Here is a 15,757-nt window from a genome sequence, read left to right as displayed (position 1 = left end):
TGCCTTTCGTGTGGCTGATCCAGGACGGATTTCAGTTTGATCCCTGGTGTCCCATAGGATCTTCCAAGCCAGGAGTAATTTCTGATCATAGCCATGAGTAACTCCTGAGTGTCACCCGGTGTGGCCCAACCCTCCCCCCCCCAAAAAAAAAGCAAGGATTCCAGAGTGGTCTGACTGGTGTGACTCCTTTGGGTTTGCTCATTTGCCTTGGACATTGTCTATTATACTCAAGTCTCATAAAGGCTAAAGTCTGAGTCATAATTCAATGGTCTTGTGGAATTACAGGAATGTTAAAAATGTAGGATGAACATCTACGTAACCCCTGTGCTTAAATAAGTTATCTAAAATAAGTAGGATGGGGTAGTCCAAAATGAACTTCTCATAGCAGCTGGCAAGGTTAAACTGAGGATTCCTCTTTCAACCCCTTCTTTCAAAGAGGAAACCCTGACTGTAGCCAGGAATGGGTTATAGAATCCACCAGGTTACAGGGCCAGATTAGAAAAATGGCGCTAAATGGGGCCAGAGCGGTGGCACAGGGCACAAGGTGTCTGTCTGCCTTGTAGTTCGATCACCTGGCATTCCATATGGTACTCCAAGCCAGGAGCGATTTCTGAGTGCATAGCCAGGAGTAACCCTGAGATTCACCGGGTGTGGCCCAAAACCAAACCAAACCAAAACAAAATGGAGCTAAAAAGGGAGAATTATTTATATGTCACAAGGGTGGCCTAGGTAAGGTCTGCTAACCTGGAAGATCTATGTCTACTGAATAATTTTCTGGATACCAGAAGATAATCCTCTCCTTTGTTTGAATGGCTGTTTCAGTTCCTTGCCCTTTACTGGGGACATGCTTAGCTTTCAATTTCCAAATATTATTCTTATCCCTTAGACACCAGTCATTTCAGCCCATCATGTTGGTACTACATTTGAAAAGGAATGTTCTTAGTGAATAAGTCTAGGTAAATCCATATTAGCTTTCAACCTATAAAGAAGGCCTTTTTGTTCTGGGAGCAGAATTCTCAGGAGTGACTTTCATCCTTTGGCAGACCTTAGTCAGGCCTTAGACCTGAAAGGGCATACCTTGCCTCATAACTGTCTTCAGGATTGCTTCCTCCAGGCTTGAAACCTTCACAATACAAGTGGTGATGGTCATATAATCAATCACAGATGAAGGTAGCTGAAGCATGCTCTTGACTGAAGCATGACATCCTACCTCCAGGCTTCCCTCTTCTGATGAAACCTTGACTATACTGGGCTCTTTGTGATGTGATGCTTTAAAATTAGCAGGACAGATTTGATGCCCCATTCCTGGCTGCAGACAGGGTTTCCTCTTTGACAGGAAAGGATAAAAGAGGAATCTTCAATTTGCTCTTGCCAGCTGCTATGAGAAGTCCCATTTTTGATGTCTCCATCCTACTTTTTTAAACATTCCCGTAATTCCTCAAGACAGCTGAATTATTCCTCAGAGTTTGGAATCAGTGAGAGCCTAAGACTATACACAATGCCTAAAGGCAAATGGCCAAACCCAAAGGAGTCAGACCAAGCAGACCACTCTGTGGATCATTGCATTTTTTGTAACATTCTTATCAATTGATAAGGATGTAAAAAGCATCTTAAGGTCTGCACAAAGACTCAGTTTCTCTATAAACCCCACTACAAAAAGAACCATAATTATCTTGTCCTATGAAAATTTCCTCCCATCAGGGGGAATACATTCTCCTTTTTCTTCTATTGAGGAACTGGGAATCTTAAACTGACAGAAAGCATTTTTACTTTTACTGAGATAAAACCTCCAGAAGTTCAGGGTGGGAAAATCTAATGAGGGTTTAATTATTTTGCATAAAATAAATAAAAAAATAGCAGCAATCTTAGTGCTTAATTTTTACATGATTTGTTTATGTACTTTTTCCATTTTTTATTGTACTGGATTCTTCTTATATTATTTTTACATTCATTTCTTTAAAGCTATATAATCATAATTGGTATTTTGGTGGCATCATTGATATTTAGTACATATATTTACTGGAAGGAATTATGTATTTGTTGTATAATTTAAGCAATGTATATTTTAATGATTTATCACCAGTAGTCTAGCTCTGTAAAAGGTTAGCATACTACTCTTTAGTGTTACTAAATCTAAGGAGTAACATCACAAATTTATTCAAAATAGAATTAGCAGTAGGGACCTGAGTGATTGTCCAATGGATCAGGGACTTGCCCTGCATCTGGGCTTAAATCTCAGCATCCAATACTGCAGCAAACCCTGAGCGCTGTTAGATGTGGCTCCTCCCAAAAAATAGTGAAACCAAAAAGGAATAGTACTAAAGAGTTAAAGAATTTAATGGGACAATTGAAATGTAATCACAATAATGTAGGAAAATTTTCTTGAAGAAACTTTCTTCCTGGAAGAGGAAAACTTCCCTGTTCTTCAAGACCAAAACCTTTTTTAAAAGCACAAAGTTGTGGGGTGTCTTTTCTATTTGGATCACCTTTTAATAAAAGGTAATGGACCCAAGTGAAACCACCTGTACTATGAGCTATAATGGACTTCTAATTAGCTCTATTAACCTGTAGTTTCAATTTGTAAGACAGTTAACACATTAGAATCTTACATTTAAATAACTTTTCTCTCAGATGTAAAGGACAGTGAAGAGCAGATAATCCTCTCCCAGAGAGATTAAATATTGTATTTACTCAATGTAATTCCCATCTCTTTACTTCCTTCACATTTAAAGAGAAGATAAAAGGTATTTTTCCTCCAAAGAGTTCTTCCTGGCATGCAACCTTTGTTCAGAGAGCAGCCAAGAGCAGATTTGATGTGACTGTTAGTTGTTCCCTTTTTTGTTGTTAGTTTTCTTAAACCAGTTTATGGGAGAATCCCCAGCTGTTGACCATGTGTACTCAGGTCAATGTTCCAAAATATTTAGACTGTATTTCCCTATAGAAATAAACATCATCATCATCATCACTACTATTATTAAAATTGTATAGAAAAGCATGTTGTATTGTGTGAGGTAAACCATTTTTGTCACACCCTGCTGTGTCCCTGTGCTGAGAAGCCTCACATAAAATTGCCTGTTGTCACTTTCTGTGGAAAGTCTGATTAGCTCTCTAGCAATCTGATCCATAGAAATAGCTCTTCCTTACTTATCTTAGTACTCTCTCTTCGAAACAGCATGCTTGCTGCTCCATTCAGACTCCACAGTGATTTTTTTTTTCAACCAATTCCCTTCGGATTTTGGTTAGTTTGAATAAGTAAAAGGACCAGACATTTTCAAAAATAACTATTGAGCCTGATAGGGGCTTTTGTATTTATATAGCTATCACCTAAAGTGAAAAATGCCCTTGGATATTTAAAAACTAATGTAAATTACAAGTCTACCTGCTTTTCTTCATCCCTTCCTCACCTGTTAGCACATTCAAGTTTATGTAGATAAAATAGAAAGCATTTAAAATTACCAATATTCAAAGTGACTATTAACTTTATTCATGATTAACAAGCCTTATGGTCAAAATTAACAATACCAGATCACTATTTATTCAGTGTTTATAAAATTAAGAACACATTTTTTATATTTTGGATTATAAAATATTTTTGCTGTATAAAACAGTAAATACTGGCCAATACACGTCAATTTTGCATTCAAAAGGTAATTTGTCCCTTACCTATAATATAGACACTTGACTTTGAAGATTTGTTATGAAGAACTATGTAAAATACATCACTGATATTTTTATGTCGTTGCATGTTGAATTATCTATACAAATGGATAGATACACACTAAAATTGCTCAAAGTTATTTAAATCTATTATAGATTTGTGACATCTAGAAAATAATTTAGTATTATTTCAAAAGCTTTGTAACAGCAAATCTTTAAATCAGTTTATAGGCATTAGACTGATGTACAGGAACAACTACAATAGCTGCCATAAAAGCAGAATGCAGCTCCCAAAAGCATTACTGATATTTAGTAGTTCTGATTCTGAGAATATGTGAATTTATTCTTCTTAAGTATTATACCCATCCATTTTCAACACATATAAAAGAATTACTGATGACATGATTATATGTCTCAAAGTATTTAATATTTTATTCAATTTATTTTTCTGACTATAAATGACAAGATATAAAATTGCATAATACAAGTGATAACATGATTGTAGTAGGGTATCAGTTATATAAAGAACACCCCCAATAAATTATTAACTTTTAACTATTGGTATTTTTGTAGTCTCATGAATTGGCTAAGTCCTACATATATGCAGCACAAGCCTAGATATTTTTAATTACATCATAAAATTGTCCCCCAAGACTACATCAAACTAAAAAATTTCTGCATGGCGAAAGAAACCGTACTTAACGCAAGAAGACAGTTATCTGAATGGGAAAAAATCTTTTCACTCAACATATTAGATAAAGGGCTCATATCCAGAATATACAAAGCACTCAGAAAGATGAGCCCCCCAAAACCAAATAAAGCCATAAAAATGAGGAGATGAAATAGACACTTCTCTGAGGAAGATTGAAAGATGGCCAAGAAACACAAGAAAACATGTTCACCTTCACTCATCATTAGAGAAATCCAAATCAAAACAACAATGAGGTACCACCTCACACCAGTGAAAATGGCTCACATCAAAAATAATGGGAACAGTCTCTGTTGGCGGGGATGCAGTATGAAAGGCACTCTCATCTACTGCTGGTGGGAATGCCCCCGAGTTCAACCCCTATGGAGAACAGTCTGGAGAGTGCTCAAAGAACTCAGAATTGAGCTGCCATTTGACCCAGCAATTGCTCTCCTAGGTATCTACCCCCTCATCCCAAAGTATGTGTGCACCCCACTATTTATCGCAGCACTCAGTATAATAGCCAAGTCTTGGAACCAACCTTGATGTAAAACAACAGATGAATGGATCATCAAGATGTGGTATCTATACACAATGGAATACTACATGGCAGTCAGAAATGATACAATCACAGACTTTGCAGCAACGTGGATGGACCTAGAACATATTATGTTAAACAAAGTAAGCCAGAAGATGGAATATAAATACAGAATGATACCACTATTCTGAAATACCTAGAACATACATACACCTTATATACAACTAATATTCAATGATCAAATAACAGGGTTTAACTGGGTAGAAACTCCAAACACTGTAACAGTCAACGTATATTGGGGAGTATTGCCCAAATCACATGAAAGTGGAACAACACAAACTCTTGACTACACATTATACCATAAAGAAATTAGCAACAGCAAAAACAGCAGCGTAGAGAGAACAGGTTTGTAACCCGCCCTTTACTACAAAGGCCCATAATAATTTCTTAGGGATCCTATACAGGATTACAGGGAAAGATTACCATGGAAATCACTGACTCCAATGGAAGCATTTCAAAATAATATGATTTAATGCCTTAATCTTACTATATCTAAAATAACCTCTCAGCTTTTCTGTCCACAGGCGTTCTTGGATACAAAGGGTGGACAACCTAAGATGGCACCTCAGGACTCAGTCACACGAGATACCATACCCAGCTTGCGATATGAAGTTGTCTCGATAAAACTCTTTAACATACCCTTTATTTCTAGGTTATACCTTTTAGGACCTGAAGTACGTGACAAGCCAGATCACCGAAGCAGCAACCTACATAGTTATACTACAGGGCCTACTCATCAAACACATTCAAGCGAACTAACATTCCTTTGCTCTTTTCTCCTCTCTTTTCACTACTTTTTTTCTCTCCTTTTTCTTTTCAATCTTATTTGCTCTTTTCTCCTTTTCTGCCCCTTCTATATACTCCCCCCCTTGTTAGAAATCCAACTATCCCTTTAACCCTCAATCCCATCCAGATTTCCTACCTTATTAAAACTCTTCACCCTCAGTTCTTAATCTATTAGGCATCAAGACTGACCCCCTTACCCCAACAAACCAGTATCCAGCACTGAAGGAAAGGGACACCCACTCAAACCCACACATCATTCCCGGCAAGAAAAGACAACCAACACCCCTGCTAACTCATGCGGTGTGGCCCTTCTTACCAAATCTTCCTAACTCGGACTGTTGTTTGATACCGGACTCAGCTCTAAAAGGACTCCCAATGCAAGAACTCTACCCAAGACCTCCCTGCTGCAAATCTTTTGCCAATCTCAAGAAGGTCAAGGTGTGTGATGAAAAGGTGCCCGGGAACCCACACCTCACAAGAAAATCTCAAAAGACAATGGGGAAACCTATAGTTCCATCATAAGTATAAGCTCTGTATAGCAGTACCTCTTTACCTGCTCTTCCCCAAATATAAGGTAGTCTCCTGCATCACTTTGTTCCTTAAAATTACTTTTTTTAATTTCATTTTTTTAATTTTTATTAAAAAATAACTTTTTCTTTATATATATGGGAACACATATATTTTTATCTCTATTTTCATCTTTTTTGGGTGTGTGACTTGCTTCTGTTTTCTTCTCTTCCCACCCCCAAATACACTGGCAATATAATATAGCACCATTTCTTCCTGCAAAGGCACACTAAATAAAGGGGTATGGTTAAGCTTAAAAATGGGCCCTTATCTACTAGGGATAAGAACTCATACTTTTTTACAACACAGGGGCATCTCCCACCTTGAATATATGTCATGTGGACCCAACTTAGACCCCAGGTGATTAGACGCTGACCATCCAGCCTGGAACCCTGGATCCCAGGCATAGAAACGACAAAGTTCTTCACAACAGGTACAGGAACCAAATCCCATCTTGGACATCCTTAATAATGCTCAAACACCAACATGGCCCAGCTCTAATAGGATATCCTGACAACGAGGAAATTGGGAACAACTTGATCTAAGAACAGGTTACCCAACCTCACCAGCTAACGATAAGACAAAATCAGAAAATAATAATAATAATAATAATAATAATAATCACCCTTTGGTCTGTGCAAAAGCCAAGATCGCGATCTACAGATGACTGGCTGATAGAACCATGTCATGACCGGGCAGTATGTATCCTGGGACCAAGAAAAAAACCCTAGTCTAGGGTTTGACCTACAACCTGCACAACAACCATGATCTCTAATTCCAGAGGTATGACTGAGACAGTAGCAACTGAATGGGTCTTCTGGTAACATAACGAAAGATACTACCCCAGGCTCCATCCTAGGATCAGCATAAGGACCAAGACCACCAACCACAGAAGACGGATTAAAATGACACTAAGGGAACAGAACTTCTAGAACCACAAAGAAAGACTTCACCATAAGTTCCATCCTTGACCTGTGCAGAGACGGAGATCTCTAGATACAGAGACCTGATTTTACCACCCAGGATGGAGCAGAAGTCTTCCATACACCACAAAAGCACTATAGGGAGAGTAAATGAACTAGAAAGGAGTCTATAGTTAATCCCATAACAATATACTCCAAGGGTGGAGAAATCCTGTATCTCTTAGGCCAAGGGAATTCTTTTTCTAATGACTCCAATTTTACCGTGCCTATGCAGGAGGGGGAGAGAGAGAGAGAGAGAGAGAGAGAGAGAGAGAGAGAGAGAGAGAGAGAGAGAGAGAGAGAGAGAGGGAGAGAGAGAGAGGGAGAGGGAGAGAGAGAGTGCACAACATAGAGCTTTTTATTTTATTTTATTTTATTTTATTTTTATCTATCTAGCTTTTGTCAATTTCTTTGATTTGGTGTGGATATTGAACGGGTTGTCTCCATTTTTATTTATTTATTTTTTTCTTTCTTCTTTTCTCTTCTTTCATTTTGTGCTCTGTCATGATTTTTATCTCAATGTCCATGGCAAGTATGTGGTGCCTATCTTTATTGCTGTAGTGTTCACTGGATATTTTATTCAGTAATTCTTTTTATACTAATGTGGTGTTCCACCTCTTTTTCCCCTTTGTCTCTCAAACCGAGGATTAAAACCTCTAGAAGGATTCCGCCCATTTTCGGCATATTTGATTTTTACCCCATTTTATTACTTTTCTCTTCAAACAAAACCATAAACCTTAACTATCTAGTACCACCTCCCAATTAGAGGGGGATATAATGGAGGTACCATGACCAAACAGTTGAAAGATCACTAAGTAGTAAGCTAAGCACAGAGGGACCACTCATTCTAGCAGCCCCGGGGGTGAGGGTAGAGGCTATAGGAGGCAGGATGGGAGCGGAGGTGGAGGGAGGACAATTCGGTGGTGGGAATTACCCTGATTCAATGTTAATATGTACCTAAATATTACTATGAATGATATATAATCCACTATGATTAAAATAAAAATTATATTAAAAAATTGTCCCCCAATCTGTCAATCTAGATGTAACCCAATGACATAGTTATGGAAAGAATCTGTGGTTATGTGGTTATTTGACATTAAAAGTGACATACTTTCAGACAGCACCATGTGTCACTATTATCTAAACAAATTACAGATTATTAACCTGGGTTCACATAACATTACACCAGAGGAGAAAGAGAATAGAGGTTTAGAAAACCTGCATTCTGAATTCTGGTTTGTGTTAGCTGGCAACAATGATGTGGATATCAAAGGAAAATTAAAGTAAGTTCTCATACCCAAGACATTCCTTTAGTTTTGATTTTTTTGGTCATACCCAGTAATGCTTTGGGTTACTACGCCTGACTCTGCTTAAGGTCTTCTTGTGGCCAAGAGGGACCATTTGGAATGATGGAATCAAATCTGGTAGAATGTGCACAAGGCAAGGGACTCTACCCACAGTACTATTTCTCTGGACCATGATGTTCTACATTTTAAAACTGTACCTTCAAATCTATCAGCCTGTGAGCATGGAAACATGAGCAGGATACTATTTGAGCATGATTTAGAGCATTTTAGGGACAAACTTGTGTGTGTTCTTCTTATGAAATAATCATAAATATTGTAAGAAGTGTGACACTGCTAGAATTTTACTGCAGAATAAGGTGATTGACCCTACAGAAAGGGAATTGACTAAAGGAATTAAACTGTGACTTAAGAGTGAAGAAAAGGGAGAACTTCTGAGACAGAGTGAGGAAGGAAAGTGGAAATTTTTCCAATGAAGTGTTAGGTGGAAGTATTCTTACCCTCTCACATCATGTGCAGCACCATCTAAGTAGAAAATAAAAAGCAATAATTGAGTAAATTTTGGATCTCCATGAAAGCAACTTTTATAGGTTTTATACTCTAAGGAAACCATCAGGAAACCTAGTCAAACTAGCTGCCTTGTGATGAAACAAAACAAAGTAAAAATAAACATACAAGAGTGTAGAAAGTAAGAATAACAACAAAGAGGCTTGGCTAACTCTCTTCCTTTATGAATTTCATGAAGTTTTTCAAAACTTCAATCATAAATAAATAATACTATACTAATGTTTTATTTTCTTGTCCTTCTCTCTTGACTCACCATGAGACTTCAATCTCACAAACCCTCACTATTCCACCATGCTGTTTTTCTCCTCTAGCTATCTAGGTTCAGAATAAAAGATTTGAACTATGTATGTTAGAAACAAAGGCAAGGGCTGTGATGTTAGTGGAATATTTAATAAACTTTGAATAACACATCCAAGTTCCTGAAATACAAGACTTATACTTGAAATTTAATTTTTCTTTGAATTAATTAATTATCTTTCTTTCTATATGAAAGTCCCCAGTGCTCTTTTAACCATATTAAAATGTGCTTACAATTTATATTTATAGTTTCTATCCTTTGCATTTTCACTAATTCTTAATATCCACATTTCATTATCATAGGAGCTATAATCAATATATTAATTTGTTACTTTTAAAAATTCAAAATTTCCTAATGCATTTTTACTTGTTAATTATTACAATCCTACGAATCAGTTAATATTCTTTCTATTTTATAGTAAGAAATAAGAACACAGGGCAGGTTACGTGTCTTATTTAAGCTACACAAATTGTAAATTATAAAACAATTTAGGAAATGCTAGTCTTAACAGAAAAATATAAAAATTTAGGATGGCATCACATAACTTGTCCTGTCCTTGATAATATAGAGAATATACTTTCAAGATAGAATAGATTGAGTTCAAATATAAATGTGATTACATATCAGTTGTATGGATCCTGGACAAGTTATTCAGCACCATTTAGTTGAAAATTGTGGCATCTTGAAAGTTGGAGTTAATGTTTAAAGAAGTAATTGTCAAAATATGGTCTGTGAGGTAACTAGTACTTTCAGTTGCTCAATAATTAGTTGCTATAATTATTAAAATCAGTTAACTATTAGGCATGCCTGGAAGCTATTACTGCCTATTTGTTTCCTCTATCAATGAGATAGTTGCCACTTGCCTGATTCGGTAATGCATAGTGAAGCCACACATTTTGCAGTATTGGGTGCAGGAAGAATGGAGGGGCCCCATCAGGCTACAGCATATGTCTGAGATCCCCAAGACAAGCTTTGCTCACTGCATGGAAGAATGACTGGTTAAGTTAATCCCAGGGTTGCATTCTCAGTAATAATATATCTCAGGCCATTGATCCATGGCTTTATTTTAAAGCTTATTTAAGCAGGAGTTATAAAAAGCAGAACATCACGAACATGCAATATGAAATTATGTCTCACCCTCTCACCCCTCTAATTCGCCCAGACACCTATTTATTTGCCCTTCGTTAAGGAAGCAGAATTCAATAAAGAAACCTGTTGGGGATATGTTTCAAGGTTATAATTTTCACATAATGATACAAATGATTCTGTGTAGAATTGCTTTCTTTCTGGTAAGAATGAACATATGTATTCTAGGATATTGTGCCAGAAACAGAAAGCAACATGTTCTTTGAAGAAATCCACTGATTTGTTATAGCTGTTGTTATTTTTTTAGAAATTGTAAACACATCTTTGAAAAACACAAACCTAGTTTCAGAAGACAGTAGGATCACATGTTTCAGGATATGTCTGTGGGAGAAATTATCAATATACTATACAATAAAAAGCAAGGACATTCAGCCATTAAAGCATCCTTCTATTTTTTTTTGTTTTTATTTCCCAGAATTGATACTATAAACAAAATAAGTGATTGTGCAACCAGGAATTGTTGTGGGAACCAGTGCTGTGCTGGATATAGTAAAAATAATAAGATTACTTTTTCTCACATTTGCCTAAGATATTTCAGGAATTTTCATGCAATTGGATCACTGAGTAACTTGCCAATATTATCTTATGATTAGCAAAAAAAATCTATAAAAGGGCCCGGAGAGATAGCACAGCGGCGTTTGCCTTGCTAGCAGCTGATCCAGGACCTAAAGTGGTTGGTTCAAATTCCATTGTCTCATATGGTCCCCCTGCCTGCCAGGAGCTATATCTGAGCAGATGGTCAGGAGTAACCCCTGAGCGCAGCTGGGTGTGGCCCCAAAACCAAAAATCAAAAAAAAAATTTTAAACTGAAAATTGTCTAAAAGTCTCTCTGGGGCACTAATTATCAAAACAAACAAACTTATCAATCAACTCTCAGTTTCATTTTCTGCCAAGTTTAAAATATACGCATATATGCTATAGAGACACTTTTCTCCTTTCATACATCATTTCATGAGTCAATATGTCTAGAGCTCAAAAAAAAAGTTTGTTTTCATGATTTTGGCAGAAACAAATGTTTTCTTTGAGGCTGTTTAGTTAAATGTTTTTAAGTGTTCTTGCTTCTTTCTATTGGGGGAAGCACCCCCTGGTGGAAAACTGTGAAAATGTATGCCACGTGTTTTGACTGTTATGTTCAATAGGCAGATGTGTTTTGAAAATATTATTTTTGCACAAAGCACACCCAGAGCTGTTTTTTTTTATCCAGTGTTATTGTCTTTAAACTTGCTCTGTTTATTCCTAATCTTCATTAAACTGTTAAGAACAATCTCCCTGTTTTAGATGCTACCTAGGAGACTGCCAAGTTTGTTGCTACAATACCTGTGGATCAAAAGTGAATGCAGAAGGCTTTTAGCATTATCTTCTATGTGTAAAAGAAAAGATTATCTTTTCCTGCTCTCGATACTTCAGTTCTCATCCCCTTCCATTTTCTCTTCCTTTCCCCTTTTTTCCCATTTCCTTTCCCTTCCATCCCATTTAATTTCTTTCCCTCCATTCCCCTCCCCTTAATTCCTCTCCACTCTCCTAATTCACCTTCCTTTCCATAACCTCTCTTTTTCCCCTTTCTTTTGCTTCCTTTCCCCTTCTCTCTCTCCTTCCCTCCTTTCCTTTTATTCATACCCCTACTTCTCCTCTTCCCTTCCTCTCCCTTCTTTCCATTTTCCCCTTCTTTCTCTCCATTCTCTTTCCTCCTTCCCCTCCCTTTCCTTTCCCCTTCCTTCCCTTTCCATTTTTCTCCTTCCCCTTTCCCCATGTCTTTCCATTCCCCTTTCGATGTCATACTCTTCCCCTTCCATTTTCTTCCTTCCTTCCATCCTTCTTTACTTTTTTTCTCATCCCCCCTCCATCATCCCTTTCTTCCTTCTTTCCATTTTTTATAGGATCTAAAGCAGAAAGTGCAATACCTTAGAGAAAGTGATTCTTTCACAGCAATCTGCAGAAAGTTAATAAGAAGATAGATTGATGATTTAAAAAAAAAGCTTGGTTTGCTATTTTCCTTAAAGTTTTAATAATTTCTAAAAAAAAACAAACAAAAAACAAAGTTTAAAATTGCTGCATTTTATGTAGAGAAGCATCCTCTTTCTATTAACTGTTAAGAATATATTTTGCAGTATTTGAACCATGCGAGTTCCATAGACTCACTCTTCTCTCAAACAAGATGTAAACCAAAATATGAAAGATTATTGCTACACCTGCCAACACAGCACAAAGCTAGCCATCTCAGGAGGTGGGTGGGCCAAGTCCTTCACCCTGCGAAGCCATGCTTGCTGTTTCCATCAGCCAGAATGACTGAACCTCAAATTCTCTACGGGGATGATATTCTGGCCACATTGGGCTGATATCACCAGGACTTTTTTTTTTTTTTTTTGTGAGAGAGTGTGGGCACTTCCCCATGTCTTCTTTCTTCCAGGGAAGCCTGGCAGCTGTACCTATGTCCACAAAGGCAGTTGCCATGTTCTAACCAGTCATTCTTCCAGTAGGCCCTGCAGCTGAAAATTTGCCCCTAAATGTCATAATATTGTCGTTTTGAATTTCTGGATGACTTCATTTGTTTGATGCTGCTAGGCTTGTTCCTAAAGAAACACCCCAATTTAACAAACTATATATAAAAAGAACTTACTGAACCCCGGGAGTGTCACTCTCATTTCTCCCAGAGTGACGGCTTCTCCCCAAAAAGTGGCAATGGATTGGTCCTCTGGGATCCTAGAACACAGAGTATCTTGGACTATCCTGGATACAGGACCCCATCTCCCATACAAAACGGGAATGAACGCCAAAGACCAGAGAACATGCCTGCCAGGAGCATCTGCCACAGTGCCAAAAACGCTGCTGAAGGCTACAGGCTAGTCCAAAGGTTGAAACCCAATACATGGGCTAGAAGCCCACCTGCTTCCAATGGGAATGGGATGTATCCTCTGTGTAAGGGAGACCGGAGGTTGGCAAGGATGTGAAGTGTTCAAGCCCTGCATGCTGCCCAGGGACAGAAATCACATCACCGGTACATAAGGACAGCTGCAAGGAAGTGGGATCATAGGAAGCAAGGTTGGGGCGTCATTTCTGCCCTTCCTGGATCTGGTCTCCGCTATCCCTCCTCTCCCCAGGGCCAAGGGCACGGAGGCCTTAGTCTTCTCTTGGGTTCTCGCCCACCACTCTGGTACACACAGACCCTCGCTTTGGCAGGATCAGCTTGAGTCTCAGGGCCTGACAGGAGCTGATCCTGGATGAGGCCCGTGCCACCTTTTGGGGAGAAGCTGACACTCCGGGAGAAATGAGAGTGACACTCCCGGGGCTGGAAGTAGGGGACATCTTGGTGTGCAGACACCAGGATGGGAGTCCCTCCTGATCTTTCTGTCTTCAGAGAATGCTAACCTGGGCAGTGAACTGGCACCCACTTCACACCTAGGGGTTCCCCCAGAGCTGCAGATGTCAGCAGTGGGGACTAGGAAAGGCCTAAAGGCTGTAGAGTTCGGAACTGTTAGTAGACATCTTTGGTGGAGTCTCCCCTAGGCTGTCTCCCAGAAGCCACAGAGACAGACCAAGTAATTATCAATATTGTTTGTTATGTTATGTTATGTTATGTTATGTTATGTTATGTTATGTTATGTTATGTTGTGTTAAGTTATATGATTTATGTTGTTATGTAGTGTTATGTTGTTATATTATGCTGTTATATTATTAATATATTACTTAACATATTAAGTATATATCAATATTTAAAACATCATCAACATCATTAATTCAGAATATGAACTCACTTAGAAATAACATTGCTTCATATATGATATTTTTCTATAGAGAACACCTACCCAGCAAGTGCATAGAGAGCCAGATACCAAACTCTGGACATTGCACATGCTTGGCATGTGTTCCTATCACTTCAGTTATCTTTGCAACTTCAAGATATAATAATTGTCTAAGCTGGACACAAAGGAGGCTTTTTGATAAAAATAAATACATTGTGTGAACACCATGTGAAAATAAAGATTAGCCCTTTCATTTTAGATTTCTAATTTTCAACACGGTGAAGTAATACATTTCTACATTTCAAGCCACACATTTGGGGCAACTTTGGTTTATCAGTGCAAAAGAAAATTTACCAAGTTCAGATTGGCTATGAACAACCTCCTACTCTTATGGGTTTAGACAAGAATGATCTAAGTCCTTCTCATCATTCCCTTACCACCACTGAAGACAAGATGAGTGTGGATGCAGGCTAATATATAACTCTCTAATAGCATAGCCTAGCCAAAATCAGTTCGACTGCTAGTATATAGACCCAGAATTTGATAGTAAATAAGGAAACATTCTTATTCTCCTTCTATTCTCTCTGTGCTGTCCCACCATTATCTCTAATATCCTAGGTATAGCTATTTCCACTGGAAAACAAAACAAAATTTGGATCATTAAGTCATCCAGAATACCTGTGTTATTGGAGTTTCCTTTATTATTTTCTGCTATCTATTTCTCAATAAACAGGCCATGACAGCCAGCCTTGTCATGCACTACAATAGGCAATGATACTCCTGCCCAGGGGACTGTCCTCCACATTGTTCCCCAAACACAGTAAACCATTTTCTCCATTTAATTGCCTATGCACAAGTCCCAAACCCCAAAGCTATTCTCTTTATAACATCTTTCTAAATTCTCTTCATTTTAAAAAGTACCACTTGGCTCTATCTTTTACAATAAACCTTTCCCAATCAAACCAGTCTATGGGGAACTCTAATTTCCTGTGGGGCTTGTTGGGTCTACTACAAAATTCAAGATCAATGGACCTTCTTTCTTTATCAAATAACAATATTTAATAAAGACAACTAAACTTTTTGAACTTCTAAACTAGATTTTGAGATTATGTTGTGCTCATTGGCACAGTGCAGTTGCTGAAATAAAATAAATAAATCTGATTATTACAATGGATATCTTTGTCTCTAAATCATACGAAGAATGATGTTAGAACTAAATAATATTTTTGGCACTAAATATTTTTTAGCAACTAAAAAGATGATTATCCTTATAACAGCATTGATAGTTTGGGATTAATCATTTTAAATGTTATTATAAAAGTAATCTAAAAGGTATTAAAAATCTATACAGTTATTAAAAAGGTATTATTAAGGTAGTCTAAAAGGTGTATTATAGGTTTATAGTTCTCAAGAAGATAGCATTTTGCAAAAAATATTTCTT

Source organism: Suncus etruscus, chromosome 13, assembly GCF_024139225.1.
Source record: "Suncus etruscus isolate mSunEtr1 chromosome 13, mSunEtr1.pri.cur, whole genome shotgun sequence".
Classification (NCBI taxonomy): domain Eukaryota; kingdom Metazoa; phylum Chordata; class Mammalia; order Eulipotyphla; family Soricidae; genus Suncus; species Suncus etruscus.
Note: the sequence above shows the minus strand (reverse complement) of the source record.